Source organism: Meleagris gallopavo, chromosome 4, assembly GCF_000146605.3.
Source record: "Meleagris gallopavo isolate NT-WF06-2002-E0010 breed Aviagen turkey brand Nicholas breeding stock chromosome 4, Turkey_5.1, whole genome shotgun sequence".
NCBI lineage: Eukaryota > Metazoa > Chordata > Aves > Galliformes > Phasianidae > Meleagris > Meleagris gallopavo.
In genome coordinates, this window is record NC_015014.2 from 8,597,907 (window position 1) to 8,619,951 (window position 22,045).

Consider the following 22,045-nt stretch of genomic DNA (forward strand, 5'->3'; position numbering starts at 1 on the left):
CACCTGGTGGAAGGTTTACATAAGTGCAGTCATACACTGCTCCACTGTTACTTCATTTAAAAAAATCATTTCAAATCCTATACAGCATTCCCACTGAGCTGTGCTACCTGCCATCAGAACTTTAGGGCCGGTAGGGTAGGATCTGTGGGGCAGGTGGCCAGATTTGTAGGGGTCACGTTCCCTAAGGCCTTTCCTTCTGCTGGTGAAGTCTCATTTTTAATTACCCTCACCACATCATTTTAAAAGCATACAATCCATTTGTTTTTAATTTATGTGCACACGTGAGTTTCACAATGACCTTTTGAGTTAACAAAGAAGCTGTGTATGAAACCATAATGGCAACATTTACGTTTATAAAGCACTGCATTAAAATTGCCACTGTGCTCATTAATACTAGATAGCACAGTATTAAAACCAAATAGGAGAAAGACTCTGCAAGAGTAAATGAATCAAAATTTGATTTAAGGATAATGCCTTGTATGACAAAACAAATCCACATATACATTTATGACATATACACAATCATTATGCAAGAGAGACCTTTTAAGATACATTGTCTCTGATTTACCCTTCATTTAATTTCTGTAAGTTTACTGTATATATTAGGATCCAAACTAACTGAAGCATTTACACAGCAAAATCCAAGCTCTCATAAAGGGTGACTTCTCTGAATAGTTAAATGACTTGTTTGGCGCTTCCAGGCTGTGACATATCTCATTTCTTACAATATGAAAGGGATCATTAGTAAAGTTCATCAGCATCACCATGTTTGAAATTTCAGCAAAATAAAGACAGCATGAAACTACCAAACAGAAAAATCAGCTCCACTGCAGTTCAGCATACCAGTAGCACTTCAAACAGTCAGCTCTGCTATTCAGTTCTCATGCTTAGATGATGCAGAAAAAAATAATGCTGGAAAAAACAAACAAACAGAAAAGAACAAACACCATAAGCCTGGCCATTTTCTTGTTGTTTGATATTTCTTCCAAATGGCCGTGAGTATACATTACATTTTAAGGTCTGAAAAAATTATGATAGAGTTTCTCCATGCTGTCAAGCCATATATGCCAGAAATATTTGTAAAATTGTTCTCAGTTACTCTATATCTCATGATAATCCATGTGAGACCTGCCAGTAGAGGTAAAAACAACAAAAATAACCCTGTGACTGTAGGTCTCAGCATACGTGGCAGCAAAACTGAGCTTCTTGCAACATCAAAATCAACCTGGATAAGTACTGCAAGTGATATATGAGCCATGGCCTTGACAATACAACAGACAAAAATGATCTATTGTACTCTGCCTTTTTTATTTATTACCTGTACGGTCATTCAAGAAGGAAAGCATTCATAATTATGCTCTCAGGCAGTTCCTCTGAAATACCTCTGAAATCAGGGGATGCCAGGGTGTGTTTTTATGGCACACACTAAAAATTATCAAATTGCACTTTGAAAATAAAAATTCTGCTTAAGCCCTCTTCCAAAAATTTTTGTTGAAATCCACATATCAGTGTCTGACACGTCACTTTGAACCAGTAGCCATGGCACAACAGACTATTGGAAATACACGGAAACGAGGTTTGTACTTATCATTCAGCTCTAGGTCTCTGAGCAGCACCGGCCTGCCAAGGCACAGAGTGACACTGAGAGGGGATACAAACTGCTTAAAGATTTTTAAAGGTTCTTATAACTGTCACTAAGCTCAGTGCTCCACAACAGATTGAAAAATGTGAGAGGCTTTCCAGCTGAAGTCACGTGGGTGTTAAAGAGGATTAACATGAACAGCCAACTAGCAATTGCCAATTTCTTTCTTTCTAGTTTTTTAATCCTCCTTTCTTTATATCTTGCAATAAAACATTTCTTGCCTCCTATTCTATATATTTTCCTCTCTTGGAATAATGCATAAAGGAAGCTGGAAGCCATTTAATAGATGCATCTAGCACAACAAAATTCTGCACTATAGAATCTGCGGATGCAGACTGTGCAGTAAATCACACTCAAAGCAGAGAGTATTAAATCACAGAACTACTGGAACAACTCAGGGTCACAACTGCTCATTTACACAATTCAGCTGCTGTATGCTTATCTCTGCATTCTCTCCAGCCCCCAGTGCGTATATCAACAAAACCTGTTCAGTCAGAAAAACACCTTTTGCTTTGCATCCAAAACCACTTCAGACAGAAATAGAATAGAAATGTTTTGGATGAATCAAACCAAACTGCAGTCTTCACAGGGTAGAGCAATCATCACAGGGTGTCACCACCTCAGAAGGAGAAGGGAGGCTGTGCCACCTCGTCCCAACAGCGAGGGCTGCTTTCACTTTCACCTACACCTGTGAAACATGAGTGACATCATGGCTTGGTCCAGCCCTGTAAACATCTTCCAAACACAGCACAGTGGAAAAAAGTGGGTCCAGAGTACTTGTGGTTAATACTGAGCCAACTGTATTCATCTTTTTCCTCTAGGAACATTTCTTTTGAAAGTTGTACCTTTCAACAACTTTAAGGAAATAGATTTAAAAAAAAAACACAAAAAACAATGAACCCCAATCTTCCTGATTTCTAACTCAGGATTATATAACAACATTAAGGTTGTTGAATATAATTCAGAAGAGCAATTTGGCATATACGTGCACTAAAACATTTCAACATTTCTCTTTTAAATTCCTTGGGAAGCAGTGGTCAGATTTAAATGCCAAGATGAGGAAGATAAATTTCCGAATGAGACCTCTGAGAGACAGGTTATAGAGAATTTTAACTATTATGCTGAGTGTTCTCCAGGTGGAAAAGAAGCCAAAGGTAAAGTAGACCCCCGGTTCTCTTACATTGTTCATTTAGGTCAGAAACCTTTGTAATGCTTAAATATTTTAAACTAATTCCCCCAGAAAAAACATCATATGATCTCTATTCACCTTTTTTTAGTAAAACTCTCTTGAAGTACAAAGTTGGCTGAGCCCATACAAACTGCTGTGGGGAAGAAGTGGAACATCAGTACGGTGAGAGATTGATTGCACCACCGGACTGATGCTCCAGTGCAGCACCTTCCTCTTGTGTCCTGTTGTGAGTGATATTAACTTGAGGTGAGCCAACTCTGCTCTCAGAGATGGCCCAAAATGGGGGTAGTTTAGATGACAAAATAAATAAGAACGATAATTTTCCACCATATTTGCTTTACTTCTTATAATTCATATAGTCTTCATTCAATTATCTTAAACCAGATAATCTATATATCCGAGTTTAACAAGGACAAAATACCCTTCAAGAGATACCTGTTAATAGGATATAAGGCGTTAACTATCTGAACTCTATCCAGTTCTCTGAGAGATCTTTAGCTCCTGCCTATTTGGGTAGAGGTTTCTAGATGTAAGAAAGACAACTTCAGCAGAATATTGGCTTGATGATCTTTTAAAATACATATTCAATAGCAAATAGCAATTTAAAAAAACAAACAAACAAAAAAAACCCAACAGATTCAAACAGATTTAATGGACCACAATAATGTAAGGGAGAAAATCTGGCCGATCTTCATTCTAAAGTAAACAGCATTTGTACACTGAAAGTGCTAACTCCTTTGTTAACCCCAGCATATGTGAAAAATAGAGAAGCCAAATTAAGAGGAAGAAAGATTCATGTTCTCCTCATGTTCTCCTGAGGGGACAGAGAGGAAGTTCCAGAAGTACATTCTTGCATCCAGTTGCTGAAAGAAATGTGTGTTAGCTGCACAACAACCTCTGTCATGAACCATCAAGAAAATGCGAACCCTATACTATAAACCACCTTCAGTGCAAAATTAACTCTACCAACTGGCAGCAGTAATCAGAAACACAGTAAATTTATATATCACACCACACAAGCAACACAGAAGAAAAAAGGAAGCAACTGTGCACATTTACTTTTTGCACAGCAGTGCAGGAAGAAATGCATGGCCAAGCCTATGTGATTTAACTACGCTTATTCCAGAATCTCATCCAATGACAATCACTGACCAACCTCAGCATCTAATCACAGAGACACTGACAGTACTGATCATTTTATTTTTACATAGCTATCAAGTAATTTCCATTGCTTTAAAGAGAAAGCAGTTTACCCTCCTTTGTCTCTTGGGTTCAGTATACTCATTATCAATATGAAAACTGCTCTTTCATACCTTTCATCATAATCTTGTGCTTTTGATATCATTGTTTGCTGTGGAAATCATTACAGATTAGTGAATTATAAACACCAGATTGAGCTTTTTACTTATGTTAGAATACGTCAAGTTTCCTAATGTAGGTTTTGGTAATTTTTGCAAAATTTCCACCCCTGTGAGTAATGAACAAGAGGGAATTTTTCACACTATTTTTCCACCAAGAAAACAATTCATAGCCTCCATATGACTGTGGACAACAGGTCCGGAGAATCCTGTTTTCACCATCAGCTTACACTCACACTTCCCCTTTCTTGTATCCACAGCTAATGTCACAGGTCTCACTGCTTATCCAGTGCCTCCTATGCTTAACTTTATATGATTAATAATCATATTTCAGTGGGATTCGGGCTGCAAGCCCTTCAATGCATGGTTTGGTCTTCAATTTACACATGGACACCCACCTACACAGAAACGACTCAGATTGCTTGAACAGGAACAGGCAAGGGCATCTTCTCATCTGGGATATTCATGCTTCTGTGGCTGCTCTGGTTCCACCATCCACCCCAGTTCATTTTAGGTAGGCACCTCTCCAGTCTGCAGTATAAACACATCAACAGACTCAATCCATTCTCAAAACTCAGCTGGATCCATCAGAATGGAAATAAACTCACATGGTACAACATGCTTCTTCTAGTTTTATTGTTAGACCAGAACCAGCCTTCCTCATAGCATATGAAGCTGAACAAGAATATCTTTGTTTAGGCAGAATTGCTGCATTCACTTGCACGGAGACAAGTGACCACCAAAACATTTGCTAGTCTCTGTTTCTTCTCCAAATATTGTTCGATGTGCAAAACTTACTCTTTAGACTGTTGTAATTCCTGTACTTACTGCAGGACACTGTACAACAAGGTTTTCCATCACAACTACATCAGCTGGCATTGGAGGGCAGAATAAATCACTGTCAGCCCAAACAAAGATAGCAAAATCTTTGGCATAGAAACAGATTCACCAACAGCTGAGTAGTTTTGCAAGCTTAGCTTATGTCATTTGTCATTTTTTGTACAATGCAAACACTCTGCACCTCTGCTAGGCAGCTCCTCCACCTTGACTATGTTAACACTGTGACATATGCTAGCGTACGTTACCATAGCTATTCTAGTGCTGGCAAGGTCAACAGGAACGTTCAGCATCTCCAACATTTCTTTTCATTTGTATCTTTTCCAGGGGGAACAGAAACCCTGCCTGGAGAAGGTGGATTCATTACAATATTTCTCTTTTCTTCTTTCAGGATGGGTCATCAGAGACAGACAGAGGTTAGCCTGGGCTCATAAAAAGATACAGAACATGCAGAGCATGCTGCAAGAACTGTCTCATATTCACCCCTTGCCCTGTTCTAAGTTAATATGAAAACTATGCATGATTAATCTTTTAAAAATTGGAAAAGATGATGCCTAAGGCATCTCTAATCAACTTGCTTGGCAAAGTACATACAGTTCTGCTGTAGTTCTGCACAGCAAATAAGCTACATAGAATTTTAATACAGCAATTACCGCCTGCCACTTCAAGATAATGATTACTTACCAACCCATTTAAGATGCTTGTGTATGTGCATCAGCAAGAGGGATAAATTATGGGCTCCTTCAGCTGAGGAGGCAGCAGACTGAGGTTTTTACTAGAAAAACTACCCCATAGCAATCCAGCAGGGTAAAAGGAGCCATCTAGGTGAGGCAAATTTACAGCAGAGCGTATCTGCTACTATGCCCCTCTGCAATGCTCCAGGGTCAAATACTGGCAGCATCATAAAAACAAAAAACAGGACCACCCATCCAAGCTACAACACCCAGCATTAAAATAAAGCCAGTAGTACACCAAATATCCCTGCACAGACACATCTGGGAGCAGAAAAAAACATTGATAAATGTGGAAACAGCATTAGGAAAAGTGACAAAGAGGGTTGTGAGTACACTCTTGCTCCAAGAGGAACTTAAAAGAAAAAAAAAAAAAAGCATAATTTTCCAGTCCCTCGCCCCTTGCTTGTCTCTCTGACCTGTTCCTGAGCTTCTCTGCTTTTCAGACACATCCATATAATCCTTCTGGGCCATAAAAGGCTCTCACAACAAAAGGTGGTGTAGTTCCTCTGCTTATCTAGCATTACACAGCCCGGCTTTAAACCAAGTGCAGCCAGATGGAGAGGCAAAGGTCACTGGTTATTTTTAAGCTCCATCTAGGAAAAGCTTTTTCCATGGACGTTAACTATCAGTTAAGTAATTGTGTGTACTCTAGTGCACGTCAAGATAATATTGTGCTAGATCCAAGCTACAACAAGCTTCTCTCTAGCAACACAAAAGTAATACTATGTATTATGATAATACAGCAATGGACAAAATTTTGCAGAAACTTGATTAAGGCAGAAAAACGCAAGTTGCCCCTGGAGAGCAAAAAATATATGTTATTGCCCATGTAAGTATAGCTGTGTGCAATTTGCTCATACTTGGTACTAGCAGAGCATGGAAACATAAAAAGAAACACAGAAGAAAGAAGTTATTACTGCCCCCATCCACAGAAGCAGTCAGCTTTGAAAAACAGCCCAGCTTTGTAATGAGTTTCACAACAGTGCATAGAGTTATTCAGAAATACAAGAGGTGATGGTGAGAAGCACTGAAATGTATCAGACAATTGTGGAGTTTCTCACCACTGTGGGTAGATGCCGAGATAAATTTCTTGTCATTAGTCTTCTCTGAATTTTGAAGGAACCCAGTGTGTGCACAAAATTCTACCAAGATGATTGATTCTTGGTATTGTAATTGTAAACATACTGTAATTATATACATATACATTTTACACTCCTTAAGATTAGTGGGATAATAACCATTTTGTCAAGAGATAACATGAAAACACTCACAGAAGAATTTTCACTGGAAATCTGAGCATGAGATTTGTTCTCCTCCTCTAGACAACTCCAAGATATCTGTAAAAGAGGAACAGATTCAGGTTTTTAAGTGTTTATTAGGAAAGCTTCACATTCAATGCACGAACGTAAATTCAGTAATAAATAAGTAGATAAATTGAAAGTTGTACTACAGATTAAATACTGAAAGACAGAAGATCTCTAAGTTACAAAATAATGGAATTTTAGAAATACTAATGTCTTTTGCTTTGTTTATCAGCAAAGCAGGAAATGGAGTAGAACAGAAAACGGGCTGATGACTAGAAGTAGTAAGAATTATGAGGGAAAAATAATAAAGTCCTGGTAATAGTGAAGTACAGGCAATACCATTCCAGCTAAAACTGGCTCTACCTAAAGGTCATCTGTGAACAGAAGTTTCTCATGAATTAGTACAGTTGCAACATCTCTACACAAAATTATAGAGAAACTATGTGGTTACTGAGGAAGTGCAACAGGGAGCCCTCATTGCACCGAAGAGGTCAGAGGAATAGTGTTCAATAACACATTTTAGAATACCCTACCTGATCATTTCCTGAGAATACACTTTTTACTACATTTTGTAGCTTTACAAAGATGTGGAGCTCCACTCTCTTCGACATGTAATGGTGTGAACCTCATATTCATGACCACACGTTTCCCAGCTCTTAGCTTTGCACTTTCTGTGGCTCTAGTTCTTTCTGAAGTTCTGCCTTCACCAACCCATGGCTCTTGGAGCGTAGCATCATTACACCTGAAGTCAGCACCAAGCATTCCTGACTTCAGAGGAGCTGTACAGGATCCAAGACAACAGTGCTACATGGGCAGCAAGAAGCCCTCAGTTAACAAACCTGTTGACTGCTTTGCCCACACAAGCACAGCTTCCTGATTGCATCACTTGCACAGGGCTAGCAGGATTTTATTTTAGAAGAGGACTTCCATTTCATTTTCCCCAAAGACAGCACATGTGAGTCTGAATATCTAACAGAAGATGAGACAATTCTATCATCTTATTACTCACGTTTCTACAGAACAACCTTGTGGAACAGATCCTCCACTTAAAACTTGGCTCATCCTATGTTTAAAGTCTGCAACAACAACAACACATAAAACAGGCTAGCAGACAGCCTTTGCCACCAAGTCTACGGTTTAATGCATAGCTTCTGCATCATTCCTTTGCTGAAAACTCTATATAAGGGAATGTGGGAGGTGGATGTTTTGTAAACATACCGTGATATGTGCCTGCATTTCTCACTCCCCTGACAGCTGCCTCATACTTAGGTCTTCTTTCTGGAAATTGCATATCATTGCATGTCAGGTCGAAAAGATTTCAGAGGAAGTATTTCTACCTGCTCTGACTTTGCTGTTAGCAGTTTGTCCATCATGGACTCAAGTACATTTAAAATCAAAATGAAGATGTTACTGAATCACTCACAACGCTATTCATGTTTTTTTTCCTTCAGTTTGAAGTGCACTTCACATTCCTTAAGATTAATATTTTCTTTTTCATTGAAACATCTTCACTTATTTAGAGTATAACACGAGGAAATCTTGGGCACATTAAATTATCAGGGCCACAGTCCCAGCTCTTGATCTTTGATTACTTACAGTTGTCTCCCTAAGCCCAGGAGTATAAAAAAAGAGGAATAAAATAACACCAGAACAGAATACAAAGAGGATCAGCATGGGCTGCAACTGGAGTTGGAACATGCAGCAGCTGTAAACTTGTGACAACTACATTAAAGAAATACACGGAAATAGCCATTGTAAGGGAATCTTTAACCACATACAAAGAGCAGAGCAAAATGCTAAGCTGTGCAGCAACCTTGGTGCTATGGCAGGCAATGCCACTGCTAGGACTTTTGCTGAATAGGAAACTGCTAAAGCACAACCTTTGCAGCAAGGACATGACAATAATATGCAGTTCTCATCCCATTTCTGATGAATAGCTTTTGACAATTAAACCTTTAATGCACTCTGGATTTTTTAGTATTATTTTTACTATAAGGGACAGTGATTTTTTTTGTGTGTGTGTTCGCACTGATATCAAGCAATGCTGGCAGCAGTGCTTCTACCTGTAGGACAACAGAGGACCCAAAAGCCATGTGCATTCTGCTTTAATGTAGTGCTGAGACCAGTGTTAGGTGACAGCAGAAGCAGCTTCAACAGAGCCAAATGACTATAGCACTTGATCTCTTCTACAATATATTTCACCATTTATATTGCATATTAGTAACCTTCAGCAAAGTGTGAGGTATCACTGAAAACTGTACACTGGCCAAAATAGAGCTAGTCTCTAACTCCACTGATAAGTTTCTAAAATCACCATACAATCATAGAATCACTTGAACTGGAAGGGACCCATAACAGTCATCTAGTCCAACTCCCCTGCAGTGAACAGGGACGCCTACAGCTGATCAGGCTGCTCAGAGCCCCATCCAGCCTGACCTTGAATGTCTCCAGGGATGGGACTTCCACCACACCTCTGGCCAACCCATTCCAGTGCCTCATCATCTTTACAGTAAAAAACTTCTTCCTTAAGTCCTGTCTACATCTCTCCTCTTTTAGTTTGATTTTCCTTTGTCCTTTTACAGTAAATCCCGCTAAAGGGTATCCCCTTCTTCCTTACAGCCCCTTTAGATACAGAAAGGTCACTACCAGATCTTCCTGAAGCCTTCTCTTCTTCAGGCTGAACAGCTTCAGCTCTCTCAGTCCATCCTTGTGGGGAAGGTGTTCCATCTGTTGGATCTAGTTAAAGTTATATTATTATTCCAATAATATAATAGGAGAAGAGCGTGGGTATTAAGTCATTATTCAAGTTTGCAGTTGCACCTCTGTCGTAACATTTCTTTTTCAGCAATGACACAAGGGCAAAATGGTGCCACTCAAATTCAATAGGAAAAGATGGAAAAAATCCAAATATTCCCAAATGCACAAAAACAGAGGAGGTTGTACAAGTCTAAGTTTCAGTAACAGACTTATGATAGAAGACAAAATGTAGCTTTATGCCAGTAAAATATACTACATAAACACAACAAAATCCCTGTGGAGAACATGAGAAATAGGCTGTTCCTAAAGCAAAGGTCTCTCACTGGTCTAAATGAATGTGCAAGTCTCATACCTGCAGAAAAAAAAAAACATAACTTCTATGTATATTCATTGAAGGGTTGACTTAACAAGTGAATCCCCTAGAGTTTTCACAATGCCCAGAGATGGTAATTTGGTCTCAGCAAGACTCCTCTTCTTGCAGCAAAAATGAAAGCCTACTGAAGATGAACAAGTAGGTAGGCCTTCTTTCATTCTGCAAGGTCACAAGCATGCTGATTACAGCACGGGAGCAATTTTTGAAGAAATACTGCCTGCACACCTGAGGGATGTGGTGAGTCGTGAGCTGACCTTCCAGCATTTCCCCAACCTCTGCAGAGTTTCCAACAGCATCTCTTTGCTAGTACAGAGGCAGGTTTTCTTAGCATAAAAATAAAGAAAGGATGGTATCTTACTGAGAGAGAAAACAGAAGCTGTCTACCATGTAAACGAATGACCCCAGTCCACCACATTTTAGCAGCATTTTCCCATCCCAAAGCCACTACCAACCATGATTCCAAAAGGCATGCGACAGACATATAAAACTAGCTGGTTTTCCAAAGACAGTTACAATCAATACAGACCTTGTAGCAGCTTTACAAAATCAGTTGTGCCAGCACCAGCACCCCAATTAAATTTCTGCTCAGGTAATTGCAACACAATGAACAGCCTCTTGCAAGCCCCAGCCACCCACCTTTCTGGTTCTTCATTTCATCTACAACACCACTCAATGCAGTCGAGCACTCTTCAGAGACTATTGCATTTCAGTGGTGGGCAAAGGTAACTTTGTGAAGCTCGGTCTTACCATATGCTGTGGAGTTCTCAGCAAGTTGAAGTTAGCACACAAATATGATATTTTCTTTCTGAAGGCATTGTAAACACTTGAAGAGATTATTTTATCTTCAGACAGTCCTGGGGAGAACTTTTCTCTTTCAAAATTCAAAACTTTTCAATAAGAAAAGCAAATTCACAACAAGATGACTAACATCAATTTTTGCTGTACACTTTTTGCAATATTGTATATCTTATTTTACAGATAGCCTTTTTTCAGGCTTCAGATAGAAGAGGTCATGAGCTCCTAGAACATCCCAGTTCCAGTGGGCTCCACAGATTGTTTGTTTGTGTCTAAGCATGAAAGGTCCATAAAGTGAAAAGGTTCAATTGTTGCATCTAAATCCAGACTCAGTTGTTATTCTGCAGCTGTTTTCTTTAAACCTCTGTTTTCTTTACTGTATATTTGTTTTGGTCTACAGAGGAGGCAAAAGTCCTTTCTTCTAGAGTTATTCTCAAGTAAATCCACAGTAACCTGTGTGGACATAGCTCCTGATCCAAAATCAGAGTTAAGTACAACGTCAGAATTCATTGTCCTGGGGGTAACATTTATGACAGCACTTAAAGATGACACATTTTAATTAAAATACAAAATGCTAGGATGGATATTTTTTCTCTTTTTATAGTTTTGTGGCCAGGCTGCTCTGTAGTAATTTAGGAGTCATCTTATTATTATGATCTTCATCATAATTATTTTCCTTTGTTTAATGTTCAAACAGAGTTTCATTTCCATCTTCCACTTCATTTTACAGATTTTGATCTTACTAGCAGCCTAGAGAGCCTTGCTTAATTCTCCTACATGTTAAGACCAAAGAAGAGAACTAATTAAAAGGAAAAATTGGTAAGTACAAAGAAGATTCTAATGAGAAAAAAAAAATAAATAAATAAAAGAGAAGTGCAACAATAATTGCCAATAAATGAATACCTAATCAACAAGCAGAATTGTTGAGGTATTACTCCAAGCAGTTATTCTCCTAAGGAATTTTGCGTTTCCTTACTAAGTCTGGAAACAAATTTCTAACTATATTTTCATGAGGTTATAACACATCCAATTTTCCTACCACGTTGTGCATTACAGAAGTCCCAACTGTTAGAATTTGTCTGAAAACAGGAATTACTAATGTCACAGATATCACTTTTTCCCTCACTTTCACTGAAAAATTTCACCTAAATTCATTAGAATTCAGGCTTTACAGAGTTCTGCAAGATCAAATCCTCATCTTTCTAGGCACTGATGGAAATTAAGTGATGCATTACCAGCTCACATCTCCCATTCCCTTCTGTATGTTCATCATGTCCTAATGGGAAAAATAATGTTGTATCTAGGGAAGCAGTATGTTTGCTGTTTTTATTTCAAAATAAAATAATTAACTTGAAACTAGGCATGAATGTACATAGATATTTTTTCTGAAAATATAGCAGAATGGTTTGCACTAACTACATGAAGTCACTAACGACTGTGTTGGTGATGCAACTAAACTACTGTCTCTCTATTTACTACAGAAATTATGAGATCTGAATATGAATTACGTAACAATTGATGTGTGTCAATCCAGCTATCTTTCTCTTAACAGCTGTGATGTCCAAAATGTTATCATCCCCCTACATTGGTCCTTGCTGAGTATTAAAAACAAGTTCTAGTGGACATAAGAGTACCATCCATACATACCATCCATAAAGGATAGAAAAGAGCAGAACGTTTCACACTGATGAATTTAGCAAAGCAGAAAGGCCAGGAAGTCACTTTAACCTCTCACCACTTTAACACTGATCCAAGTACCCAGATATCGATGCCTCAGCCACAGGCAATGCCTGATGTCCCTCTGCCTCAGCTGATGTTACAGGTGGGTCATGAGTATCCCATTCTTCCAGTTTCACATCTGCCAGTCCTACAAAGGCTATATCAGCAATGTAAAATGCTTTAGGTGCCTACAATCAAGTACCTGAATCACTACCCTTTTATCTGTCTTTCACAGTCTGAGAACTATCAGCTCATAAATACATGACATACAGCTAGTCCTGAGTGCCACTACTTTGTCTACCACAACCTACTGGCACTGGAACACTCAGTACTTTGTTTTAGAAAATGGTCAGATTTCCCCCTACCATGAATTAAGAAGATATGCACCCTTTAAATGGAAGGTAGACACAGTTGAGATAAGTATATTTAATATTCAAATTTATGCATCAAATGGACAAGGCTGGGGCAGGACAAATTGCAAAGCGTTTAGAAGAAGGCAGAATTTCAAGAACCAAACTGCAGCTCCCACATCCATGCCCAGGCTGCATCCCAGCTCCACCAAAATGCACTCCAGGGTACACCATCAGAACTCTCTGCAAGTTGCAAAGATGCCACTTCTTGTAATACTCAAATTGCATTTCCTCCCTGAAAGAAACACTAAGCCCCACATACAGAAGTTGTGAGAAGAAACAAAGATTAGAATTTAGAAAACTAACAAAATTATACTCTCCAGCTATTGGGGTTTCAGGAGACTGGCAGAAATTACCAGCACAGACACTTGCTTTGAATTACAAAAAGCAATAGGGAGACAGACTTGTTAAGCTTTCAAAATTGCTTTCATTCCATTTACACCGAAGAAATCACACAGTGCTCAACACTTCTAATTTTCAATCACAGCTAGCCAACCTTGATCCCATGGTCTCCTATTAATTTTTCCTTCTCACAGACCCAACCAGCTATATTAGTTCACCATTTTAACGTGCTTTCACCCTGTGTAATTTAAATTCCAATGGCCAAACTGCAAATTTCTATTGCAGGCATCTCTTAAATTGGATGTAAGGACTCAGACAGCTGCTGTTATCAGGGAACACTCGATTGTTTATTACTGATATGCCTGTGGTTTGTATCCAAGACAATCCTGGTGCCTTACATATAACAAACAGTTCTGTGCTTTCAACGTTGTCCAGAACCAAAAGGTCTATACATAAGAGCTGCACTATAATGTAAATAACATCATATGAATGCCAGTGTTAGTGCATGGACACATCCCAAAGCAAAGGACCCTTATGCCTTTTCCTTAGCGCTGCTGTTTGTGATCAATTCCACGTGCAACTCCAAATCCTGTAGGATTCATATCCCATTATCCAGTAACACGTGAAAATCAGGACTTAAGTGTCAGGTTTTGTACCAGGTTATCTTCACCAAATTTTCCAGTAAAGCCAGCGCAAACACTTGCCATACCTCGGTGGTCTACAGCTTATACAACTGTGGCTGTGGCCCCAGTTTACCTCATGGACAGCACCAAGACATTTGCAATCAAAAAGCATTATTATTACAGTTTACAAGAAGATAAACTGAGAAAGGAGAAGAATTCCAAGCAAGTCTAGACTTCAACTAGGTGAGTATTGATATCCACAGCTTTTTCACCCTGATGCTGCTACTGCTCTTTGGTTTAAGACATTTCTGAATTTATTTATATAACTGCCAACTGCTAGGTTTTGATTACTAAGCCTTCATAGGTCACACAAGTTAGGCTTCATATCAGCCATAGATTTTGCCATAGGCTCTGTTAAAAAAGCATGTTAAGGTCAGGATCATATGACCTGTTTCACATCACTAATGCAGAATGAGACCAGTCTTGCCCCAGACATTCATCTTCATTCCACTGACTGTAAATAGAACCAAGTGGTTTCCCCAGGCGGAGACTCACTACAGGTATCTGGAATTGAGCAAACGAATCCCAGCCAAAGAGGCAAAGGGCAAATTGTTCCCCATCCCAAAGAGAGGGGGCTGGGTGGAGATCTTAGCGCTAATGATGACAGCAACTGAGAGCCACAGCAAAATCAGTCCAGGACCTAGAAACAGTGGGGTGCTGCATTCAGGACAGCAAGTTCTGCAAATCCAGCTTTGTGGATATGAGCTCAATACCCTTAGCGTGAGGTGCAGGAACACTCCTTTACATCATGAAACAGTATTTTATTCCTATTTGCTGAATATAAACCACCAGATACAATTGAGTTCAGGGAACTGGGCTTGTTTAGCTTGGAGAAGAGAAGGCTCGAGGTAGACCTCATTGTGGACTTCCAATATTTGAAAGGAGCATATGAACAGGAGGGAGAATTGTTGTTTATGAGGGTGTATAGCGATAGGACAAGGGGGAATGGTTTAAACTGAGACAGGGGAGGTTTAGTTTAGATATTAGGAGGAAGTTTTTCACACAGAGGTGGTGACACACTGGAACAGGTTGCCCAAGGAGGTTGTGGATGCCCCATCCCTGGAGGCCTTCAAGGCCAGGCTGGATGTGGCTCTGGGCAGCTTGGTTTAGTGGTCGGTGGCCCTGCCCATGGCAGGGAGGTTGAAACTCAATGATCGTTGTGGTCCTTTTCAACCGAGGCCATTCTATGAGTATATGATTCAGTGAAGTCCACACAGAATGACCTGGATTGGAACAGACACCAAGGATCATCAAGTTCCAAAGTACTAATCCCCTGCCACAGGTAGGGCCACCAGCCTCCAGATCTGGTACTAGACCAGGTTGTCCAGAGCTCCATCCAACCTGGTCTTGAACACCTCCAGGGATGGGGCACTCACAGCTGCTCTGGGCAGCCTGTTCCAGCACCTTACTGCTCTCTGTGAAAAACTTCCCCCTGACACCCAATCTAAACCTTCCCTCCTTGAGCTTAAAACCATTCCCCTTTGTCCTATCACTATGCACTACTTAAAATGATTATTTGCAGTCTGAGATGATTCAAGGTTTGTTTATATTTTACAAGCCTAGAAAAATATATTATTAATAATACAACAAAATATGCAGCAACAACATAATGTCCCTTGCACTGCAGGGTCTGACTTTTTAAAAACTAGGGCAAACTCTGTGTTTCAGTACCACTGGATACTTAAGGGTAAATTACAGTTTAATTTCTTTAAAGGCCTAATACTTGACAGCTACGAACCATTAATACTTCCCTTCCAAAACAGACTTGAAATCATAGACATTACTTTGGAAAATACAGTTTAGTTCACAAGAGTTCATATTTAAAGTCTTCAGAAAGTAAACTAAAAACACATTAAAAAAAAAAAACAAAACAAAAAAACAGCAACCTAAGAGCTTTCCTGTAATTGAAGCCCCTATAAACAAGTACTGTTGAACAGCAAATTACCTTTTAAGATTACACAGTTAAACAAAGTCCTTCAAATGAGAAAAGAGCATATAAGCTACTGAGAAAGAGACAGTTCTTATGCTTGAATGTGCCTTAAAAAGAAAGATTTTGTAACTGGTGCCTTCATCAGAAAAGGTTTTGCTGATCCAACACTTAGCAGCTTCATTTCCATCGCATTCAGGTGATACTGGGGGTAGGAATAACAGATGTCAGGCAGGACTTATTTAAGGATGGCTATTAGAACAGGTTGTGTTTTCATCTGAAAACAAAGGTACTTGCATTCTGAAGTTACAGTTTTATTAATAAATGATGAACAGAAGGTCCACTCTCTGACTGGTTTCTTCGCATAAGTGTGTGTCCATTTTCAGGGATGTCTGGCTGTGACATCACATACAATCTAGGTTTCCAAACTCTGAGAAATTTTTGCAAGTTAAAATCTCTTGAAGTTATTTAATGTCTCTAGCAGTTATGCTGAGACTTTATTCAGAAAATTAACCTCAGAAACTGTTGAGCTAGAGCTCCCTGTCAGCAGTTTCCAGAACAAGCCCGATCATTCCACAGGCAGCACTACATTTATAACAACTGTCAGTCCTATAAATGTAGCCTTGGGCATTAGAAGTCAGACAATAAAAGCCATGTATTTTATTCCCAGCATAACAACAGCAACAACCAAAAAAGATTGCATGAAGCTGTTTTCTCCCTAGGAAGGACAGAATCATACTTTGATGTTACAGAATCCTGGTCACTGACACCTCAAGTCAGCATAGCCTTTAGAAGTCCATTAGGATTAACTAGTTGTATTTCTAAGGATTGAATTTTGGAGAATAATCAGAGATAAGAAATAGAATAATGGGATGAAGTGAGGAATAGGAAAGCACGCATTAGTCTTCATGCCCACATCCCATGTGCTCACAGGGGGCTGGTTAACTTCCCATTCAGTTTTCTGAGTTTCTTCTGCTTCCATAGATAAGCTCAGAGGGTGACCATGGTTGCAGACTCACACACTCTGGAGCTTGAAAGCTTAATATGTTAAATACCTAACACAGTACTACATCTGCCCTGGAAAACAATCCTGACCTGGCAGAAGAATCAACTTTACGGTTTTATAGATCTGTTACACTTATAATTAGCAGAACTATAGAAAACTAACACATGCCCTACAACACCAGTTAACACATGTCAGTGCTTAGCAAAACACTTCAGGCTAGGAACATTATAAACTGTTCAAATAAAGACACTGTATTGCAGCAGCTTTATCTCCGCTTCTTCAGAATTAATCAGACCTTTAGTCACTTGTTTTGCTGACTATTCAAGTCCTGGCCTTCTCAGGACAAAATAATCCTGTTTCGCCTGGGCTGGTATGAGCATCACAAGGAAAAGAAATGAAAGAATAACTTCTATTAAAAATTAAGTTCATTTAAAACCTGAAATTTTTGAGGTGAACACATTTCATCATTTCCAGCTCGGCGTTTTGTTCCCAACATTAACAATGCATGATTGAATAGTTTGCCTAAAAATAAATAAATCAATCACACGTGCCAAGATATCTATGCCCTTCTCTGGTTCTTTTAAAAGTAGATGATCATCCCAGGATGCAGTTCAAACTGTGCAACACACGGGCCAAATTTTACAATCAGATCAATTCAAATCAAGTACAACTTTTTAAAAAAAGATATTAACTATTGATCTCTTTTGGCTACTGCTACCTTAACTTCTTGAATTTAGCCTTGCATATTTACGTAAACAAAAGTTAGATGAATAGTCCAGAAAATTTCGACTGGAACTTTTTATAGCTATGATATGCCCCAGGAAAAAAAAAAGCTGTGTTTAAAAAGAGCAACGGATTCTCCTTTCTGCTGTTTCGATCACTTATGACATATTTCTGAATGTGGTCATTTCCAAGTTACCAAAAAAGGGCTAGCTTGGCTGGAAGGGTGATCAGAGTACTGACATGTTTCTCCTTTTGCGAGTCCTGCCAAAAGGAGGCTGCCACCTGAATGATACATTCTTGAGCTGGACACGATATCTGCATGCAGAGAAAGCTCCCAGTCACTGACTGACAGCAGCTATTGCAGTCACTCATCCTTAAAGAAAACATTTTCTGTTAATACCTTTAAGTTCCTCTGCCAACAGGAATTTCCAAAATTTGGATTATATGGCTTCAACACTCTTTATTGATCTATTTTATTTTTTTATTGGAGTGTGGCTAGAAGCAAGATGATCTGTTTTCTATAATGTTCTGACCTTCCCTTAAGCTTGGCAAAATCTCAGGCATAGCTGACAGTACGGATGTCAAGTAAAAAATAGATTTGGAAAGAGCTTTTGAAAAATCACTTTCCAGTTAAAGGTCACTGAACACTAGTTAAATTATATAAGGAGAGTGGGAATTAAGATTATGCACCTTTGGCTGTTTTCCTGCTTCACAGAATATGAGAACAATTAATAATGCAAAGAGCTTACAGTATTTAATGATGCAGAGTGCTTAGCAGAAATATCCATGCTATTCCTAAGACACCACAACAAAGACCAAACCATCCAAAGGAGGCTTGCTTTTCTGCCTGCACTGGGTATCTTCTTGTTCCTTTGTGATTTCTGAGAGCTCTACCCTACTCATAACTTCTTTCCTGAAGAAGAAAAGATGAGCACAATCCAGAATTCCCCCTCCTTAACCAACCTCCCATACAAAGACTCCAAAGGTTTACATTCTGTCCTCAATTACCCCCAAACCTCCAGTCTACTTCAAAACAAAAGTACCCAGGGAGAAGGGGGAAATTAACAACGTGGATTAATAACCAGATAAAAGAGATGGGAAAAAATGGCCAAGTTTTGCACTAGAGGGAAGCTGCTGGTGAGGTCTGAGCTACATCCCATTCTGCATCCCCAGCATCTGCATGGATAAATAGTCTGAGAAGAAAGGAGACCACATGGTGCCACCTATGCCAGTGATGCTAAATAATTCAATGCATCCTGTCTGGGTTCCAGTTAGTGTACTGGTTTGTTAGAAAAAAGAAAGAGATGGGAACTGTGGAAGTTAATCTGCTATTTTAACATTTCTCTGAGGTATGTATTCAAAATAACAGATGATCAAAGATAACAGTGAAAACATTTGGTTGATGACTTCACTTACACCTTCTCAATAGCAGTTCTTAGAGTAAAAGCTGAAAACGTGCAAAGTCGAGCATATAGAAACAGGAGCTGGGGAGGACTGGCTAAGAAGAAGAGAGTCCGAAAGGCTGGGCACCTCAGGACTTGTGCTTGGCAACACCTTCCCCATTCCCTCCTTCTGAGGCAGGTCATAGCTGTGGATTTGAATCCCTCATTACAGTGCAATTAGACACGCTGGGACGCGCTGTGCAGCAAGGACTATGCAGTACAGCTCTGGGAGCCTGCTGGGCTCTGGTGCCAGTCTGCCCACGAGAGCAACGAAATGAGTAAGAACACACCTAGCACCACACATGAGCAACACAGGCACCCGCTTCAGAGAGATCCTAGCAGATTAAGTATCTGATGACCCTTATCCACAGCTCGCCTTTTTGTACTAAGAAAAAAATAATAATCTAAAATAAAATTTGGCACAAACCCACACCAACTCCCACATGAAACTGAAGCATTCTCAAACTCTACATACTTACTTGATCAAATCTTTCTTTCTTACTCACTCTAGACACAGAGTGATCCAGTAAAGCTGAGATAATGAAATCATGTAGTTCACAGTCTTAATTAACTGGGAAAAAAATATCCCTCATTCATTTAGGAGATGTGCATAAGGAAGAACAGAAAGTGAATGGATGGAAGCATAGAAGAAGAATGCTTTATCTCAGAGAACTAGCAACTTCATTCTGGAGTTCTGAAAATGTTTTTCCTATAGTGCAAAGTGTACTTAGTGCATACCTAATCAGTCTACAGATTCATGTTAGATATGCACATCTCTTACAGACGCATGCTTTCTTTGTCAGGTCAATCTCAGCTCATTATAGCAGACTAAAAATGAGGAGACAGATATAACAGCCTTATTATTTTCTTAATTTAAGGTATGCATCTAATCCAGCATTTTAGAAGAATAATACTCCTTTAACTGTAAAATAATAGAATGGGGGACTGGCTTTAGAAAAAGTACAGGGCTTTTGGCAAATCAAAATTTTGAGCAAGAGATTGCATTTCATCTTGACTATTGATGTTTTTCCCCTATTATGGACTCTGGTATTTTTTGTTTCCCCGGAGTAAAAGGCAATTGAGATGAGCTCCACCTCAGAAGGGTGTGAGCACAAGCAGTACTGCTACTGTGCTCCTCGTTAATACATCTAAGGAAGGGAGCACAGCTGGAAAAAAAAGAGGTGAAGCCAGACAAGAAGAAAAAATTCTGTTTCTGATGAAACCTCTCATGAAATGATTTAGTCTCTTTGTCCGACTGAGTTATGTATTCTCTCCTTTCTTATTCTCTCCCCAGCATTCAGCTCACGTGAATAATCATTTCCAGAGCATCCTAAACTGTGGTCCTTTTTTTTCAGCACCAGATCCAATGCCACCAGTTTCTTCAGCATGAAAGACAAGAACAAATGCCTGTCTTTTCTTTGTCATGGATTTCATGCCAGAAGGAAAGGCAGTGCTACATAGAAGCCCTATTTTTGTCATCATAAGCAGAAACAAAAGCTGTTTGAGTGTATCTCTATTAACAGCCTTAGAGAGTTCCCCTCTACAAGGCAGGAGTGCATACCTGCTCCTCAATTCGACACCTGCATGCATCCCAAGCAAGCACAATCTTTTTTTTTCCTGAAATCTAGCTTCTACACCAAGGACATCTGAACACATCATAGCTAACCCCTGCACATAGTCCAGGTGCAGCTTAGCAAAAGTCCTAGAGGCTGCCATGGACTATGCCTCCAGATGAATTTCATTAAGAAAAGCAATTCCTTCCAACTTCCTTAGATTTGGGAGTTTGGCAAGAAAATACAGACGAAACTGACAAGTTACATTAACTTCTGCTTGACTCATAAAGATTTTGGCTGTGACTGAGAAGTCCCTTCATCTGTAATTTGCAAGACATTTGGAAATAAATCACAAATGATAGTTAACTTTTTTAATAAAATCAAATACGCACTCCTACAGAGAAAAGCAAGTCACCAAACAAAGCATAAGAAAGTATAAATTATATCCGAATTTTTAAAATTAACCATTTTGACTACAAAGCCCACGACAGTCGATGGATTTTTTCTCATGATAGGTGGTCCTTAGATCAAAAGCATTGGGATACACCAATTCAATTGCTGACCAGGCTAGTTCTGTGTTTGGGTGGCTGCTACCTGCAACCAAATGAACACTGTATTTAACATCTGAAAGAGCAAAATAACTCTTCAGGTATGTTAGAAACGCATACTGCAAGAGAAACAGGACAAACGACTGAGCTTTGTAAAAGTGCAGGTACAAATGAATATAGAAAAGTGCAGAAGATGTAAGAGAAATTGAAAAAGCAGGAGGAAAAGAAAAGTGTGTTTCAAACTATGGTCGTCCCTCACCCTACGCTGCCTATGCTGGGTCCTGGGGAATGCAGCCCAGCTGAGGCTCATCTTGTAGCAAGAATCCCTTCTTTGCCATAGGCCTGCAGCCAAGCACAATCTCGCTGTGAACAAGCAAGAACTCTCAGTCCAGATGGGTGTTTTGGTTGAGAACAGCCCACGGCCACAGGGCCCAGAAGGCGTGCTGCCACTGCCAGCCTTCCTCCCCACCTGCCTGACAGGTGCTGCTGCCCCAGAGGCAGGGATGTCTGACCCACCCAGGAATCAACTCTAAACCCTCATCATTTCTCAGCCCATCGTTTTATGGCAAACTGACATCAGTGGAGCAGGCAGCAAGGGCCTAGTTTCCACGTAACTCCACATATACTAACATTTACATGCAAAATAACAAAAGGTACATTATACCTTGGTTATACTTCGTTGTTTTTTGGTTTTGGGTTTTTT

The 22,045-nt window shown here is 39.5% G+C and overlaps 1 long non-coding RNA gene across 1 annotated transcript in view; it reads right to left on the bottom strand.

Annotated features, from left to right (window-relative positions):
• Positions 1-22,045, bottom strand: part of LOC116216535 — a 79,386-nt gene that overhangs the window by 6,547 nt on the left and 50,794 nt on the right. The window contains exons 7-8 of the long non-coding RNA XR_004159463.1: positions 7,032-7,097; positions 4,588-4,720 (exon numbers count right to left, since the gene is read on the bottom strand). This is a non-coding gene — a long non-coding RNA (uncharacterized LOC116216535). The remainder of the gene's footprint in view (positions 1-4,587; positions 4,721-7,031; positions 7,098-22,045) is intronic.